At 43.7% G+C, this 4886-nt stretch overlaps 1 pseudogene; it reads left to right on the forward strand.

Moving 5' to 3' along the window:
* Positions 1-2783, forward strand: part of LOC126403880 (zinc finger protein 721-like) — an 84257-nt pseudogene extending 81474 nt beyond the window's left edge.
* The last annotated feature ends 2103 nt before the right edge of the window (positions 2784-4886 follow it).

A 4886-nucleotide genomic window follows, 5' to 3' on the forward strand; every position in this document is an offset into this window, starting at 1 on the left:
GATGATGAAGAGAAACGTCAGTCCTCACAGCTTCATCAAAGACACACTGAACAGATGGAAACAGAAGCAGAGGGAGAGGACTGTGGAGGAGCAGAACCAGCCAGGAACTCAGATCCAGATACACATTTACAACCTGAGACTGATGACAGTGATGATTGGACGGAGACCAGAGAACCTCAGTCAGGTTTAAACTCTCTGAAACATGATCAAGTCTCTGTCAGTGATTTGATTGTTGGTGAGAAACGATTTAGCTGCTCTGAGTGTGGGAAAAGATTTGGTCACAGTAGAGATTTGAAGAAACACATGAGATCTCACACAGGAGAGAAACTATTTAGCTGCTCTGAGTGTGGGAGAACATATGGTCGAAGTGCACATCTGAAGGTACACATGAGATCTCATACAGGAGAGAAACCATTTAGCTGCTCTGAGTGTGGGAAAAGATTTGGTTACAGTGGAGTATTGAAGAATCACATGAGAACTCACACAGTAGAGAAACTATTTAGCTGCTGTGAGTGTGGGAAGAGATTTGGTTATAGTGTAGATTTGAAGAATCACATGAGAACTCACACAGCAGAGAAACCATTTAGCTGCTCTGTGTGTGGGAAAAGCTTTGGTTACAGTAGAGATCTAAAGGTACACATGAGATCTCATACAGGAGAGAAACCATTTAGCTGTTCTGAGTGCGGGAAAAGATTTGGTCACAGGGGAGATTTGAAAAAACACATGAGAACTCACACAGGAGAGAAACTATTTAGCTGCTCTGAGTGTGGGAAAACATATGGTCGAAGTGAACATCTGAAGGTTCACATGAGATCTCATACAGGAGAGAAACCATTTAGCTGTTCTGAATGTGGGAAAAGATTTGTTCACAGTGGAGATTTGAAGAAACACATAAGGACTCACACAGGAGAGAAACTGTTTAGCTGCTCTGAGTGCGGGAAAAGCTTTAGTCAAAGTGGAGATCTAAAGAGACACATGAGATCTCATACAGGAGAGAAACCATTTAGCTGTGCTGAGTGTGGGAAGAGATTTGGTAAAAATGGAAATCTGAAGGTACACATGAGATGTCATACAGGAGAGAAACAGTTTAGCTGCTCTGAGTGTGGGAAGAGATTTGGTCTAAATGGAAATCTAAAAAGACACATGAGATGTCATACAGGAGAGAAACAATTTAGCTGATCTGAATGTGGGAAATCATTCATACAAAATGAATATTTACATACACACATGAAAATTCATGAGGGAGAAAAGTGATTCAGCTGTTCAGTCTGAAAAAAAAATCTATTTGGTATAAGATTTTAAAAAGACTCATGACTGACACAGACCCAAACAATTATCTTTGTATGTTCTTAAATGTATGTATTTACTTACGTACTTACTTACCAAGATCAGTCTTGTACAGCCAGGGGGAGTATTTCCCCTCTGACAGCCAAGCTGGGTCAAAATCTGTTATCCGGTGGTGACTGGACTTTTGCTGCTTGTCAGGGGCAGGGCATGCAGCACGTTGGCTCTTTCCTGTACTTGGATCCAGAGCAGGAGAGCTACTCTGACTGCTAAATTCTCAAACTGATTTGATCATAGTTTTCTTTTAAGAAATCTGCACAAAATTGCTCATAATTATGTGAATGAAGAGAAAACGTTTTTTCAGACATTTTTGTAAATTTATAAAAAATAAAATGTAAACATCGCTGAGTGATCTTCATGACTCAGCCTTCATTTGGAATTGTGTGCTATCAGCTTTACTCTCCCAGTTTGGAGAAGCAGACAAGAGAACTGGCATGGTTAGGTCGGTTCCAAAAGTCACACAAAAACACAAACTAACTGTCCAATCGAAGGGCAGCTGAAGACCAGCGACTCAGTGTGTTCTGTGAGGTAAAATTACTGATTCTGTCAGTGGAGTCTGGTTGCTTTTAGGAGAGCATCATGTAACTGCATCAGTAAAGGGCTGTCTGACAGCACGGTTAGGTCTTGAAAATCTCCATCGTGTTTCCACGGAGACCGGGACATGACATGCATATGTTGCAAAATGCGCACGTGTTTTATAATTTGCACGCACGTTTTATAAAACGTACGTGCGTTTTATTAAAATGCGCACGTGATTTATTACCATGAACTCATCTCTACCAGAAGCTGTACTCTTTACTGCTGCGAACGTCACACTGTTTGAACAAGATGGCGTGACAGCACAAGCGCGACTTACTACGGCCGTGCACTATGGAACGCCGAATGGACCAAAATGTCTAATTCAACGTCTGTTTTAAGACGGCAAATTTGTAGCTCTTAAGTAGTCAGTAGTGTAAGCATGTGTGGATGTGTGGAAATGTATGGAGCAAACAGAAGAAGAAAACAGCAGCAGCAGCTGTGCCCATGCTCCGATCAGACCAGAGACAGACTGAAGACGGGCAGGAGGGAGCTTTTGACAGAGACACACACCGGGCCCAGGTGTGGCTCACCGGGCTGATGACCCTCCGCCCTGCGGAGTCCTGCAAGAGAAAGAACAGCAGCTAAAGGCAGGGACAACTAGTGGAGCGGAGGGGTCGTCATAGCAGTCACGTTCCACTGTCTCATCATATTGTCTGCCTCTTCGTGTAAACAGATGTAATCTGTCCTCTTGTTGCAGTTCGTGGGAGTGACAGCCAGGCATGCATGTTTTGATGAAGCTTGCGCGCAATTTTAATAAAGCGCGTGTGTACTACATAAAGTACTTTTTTTCTGTATATATATACAATCAAATGAACAAAACTAAAAATCAACTGGAACAGTTCAATAAAAGTCATTCTTTCGAATAAGTTCATTTTCATCATTTATCCTCTTGAGTGTTTTTTCTGAGTAAGCCCACAATTCCATGTGACACTTCTGGACTTTAAAGGGCCAGTGTGTAAAATGGGTTGAAAACAGTGACATCAGTGATCAAATTCTAGATTGCAGGCTTCACTCGCTCACCCCTCCCGTCGGGTAAATGACGGTGGCCTCGTACGGACAAAAAGCCTTGCACACGAGTTTTTCAGGAGTAGGTCTATCTAGCGCCAAGGTGCATGTTTATTTAGAAATCTAAACCATGTTACGATATTGTAATGAATCTCTCACGAGCAGGAGACCAGAGGAGCGTTCGGGAAAAAGGCCAGTTTATTTGAGCACTCCAAAAACTCCGGTAACACTCCAGGGGGTAAAAGACTCCGTCCCAAACTCTGACTCCTCTACCGTAACGCACACAGTTCATACACACATACTCGTTTACAGTACCTAGCGGGTACCCCCTCCCCTCTCTGCTCCACCAATCTCCAGCCCGCACACTGACTGACAGCGTAGCCTGTAAACAGAGCTCAGCTGTTTATTTAGCCTAGCAATATCTCCGGACTATAGTAGCTGCAATGGACGACTTTGAACGCGATTTTGAAGAGTTTCTTGTAGCGGACACAGACCCAGAGCCATACCTGTTTGAGCCGGAGCATACAGATGAGGAACTCCATGTGTTTGATGCTGAGCGGGCGAGAAGAGAGGCTGAATGCACAGAATGGGATTCGGTGCTACTGCTACCATCGTTGGGGAGATATATCATCAGGAGGAAAAGCGCCGCAGAGAGTGCATCACAAGGAGTGAAGTTGCGTCTTCTTTTCCTCGCAGATGACGGTTCGGGTTCATTCTCTCCTGTTGCGTGGTAAGTGTGGTCCATTCGCAAACTTTATAACTAAAAAAACTTTTCACTACTCTATTCACAAACTACTAACACTCTCTGCTGTTTCCTCCTCCTTCCTTCCTTCCGCTGTCTTCGTTGGTTTCCTCCTCCTTCCTTCCTTCCGCTGTCTTCGTTGGTTCATTTATACACGCGAAACGCGTTCTCTCGCTGGCTGGATTGTCCGCTCGGGCTGCCTTCCATACATGGCGGAACAAGATGGCAACCTCTCTAAAAGCAAGGCCCTTGCTGTATATAATACATGGCGGAACAAGATGGCAACCTCTCTAAAAGCAAGGCCCTTGCTGTATATATATATATATAAAAGCATAATTATAAGGCTACGAAAACCAAACAAATTTTATTTTATAGCGATTATACACTTATATAAACATATAAATGGGTAGAATATTCAGATTCAGATTCAGATTGACAATAGACCATGCCAAATATTACACACTGGCCCTTTAGTTTTTGAAGCCCATGAGCTCATCTCTACCGGAAGCTGTACTAATTGCAGTAGCCAACGTCCCACTGTTTGAACAAAATGGCGTCTGATGGAAGCGAGTGTTAGCAGAGTCTCTTTGTTGTGTTTTTATGTTTTTAAAGTGTGAACATGTCTAAAGTCCAAATGCTGAGAGCGTTGGTGAAGCAGCGACTAACTGCGGCTGCTGAAGAGATATTTGGGCTGGTTGAAAGAACGATAGCAGAGTACGAGGAGGAACTTTGTCGATCAAAAGAGGAGAACGAGCGACAACGGAAACTACTGGACACTGTTTTCAACCCTCAGCTTCGGTTACACAGAGCAGGTTTGTTCATTAAACATTACAAGTTCATTATTAATAATATAACTGCAGATTTGTTCAATAGATATTCAATCTGTCGATGTTTATACGCCGCGTTAGCTTCTCTGGTGCCGTTAGCTTCTCTGGTGTCGTTAGCTTCTCTGGTGCCGTTAGCTTCTGTGGTGTTAGCTTCTCTGGTGCCGTTAGCTTCTGTGGTGTCGTTAGCTTCTCTGGTGCCGTTAGCTTCTATGGTGTCGTTAGCTTCTCTGGTGCCGTTAGCTTCTCTGGTGCCGTTAGCTTCTCTGGTGTCGTTAGCTTCTCTGGTGCCGTTAGCTTCTCTGGTGTTGTTAGCTTCTGTGGTGCCGTTAGCTTCTCTGGTGCCGTTAGCTTCTCTGGTGCCGTTAGCTTCTCTGATGTCGTTAGCTTCT

This window comes from Epinephelus moara, chromosome 17, assembly GCF_006386435.1.
Source record: "Epinephelus moara isolate mb chromosome 17, YSFRI_EMoa_1.0, whole genome shotgun sequence".
Lineage (NCBI taxonomy): Eukaryota > Metazoa > Chordata > Actinopteri > Perciformes > Serranidae > Epinephelus > Epinephelus moara.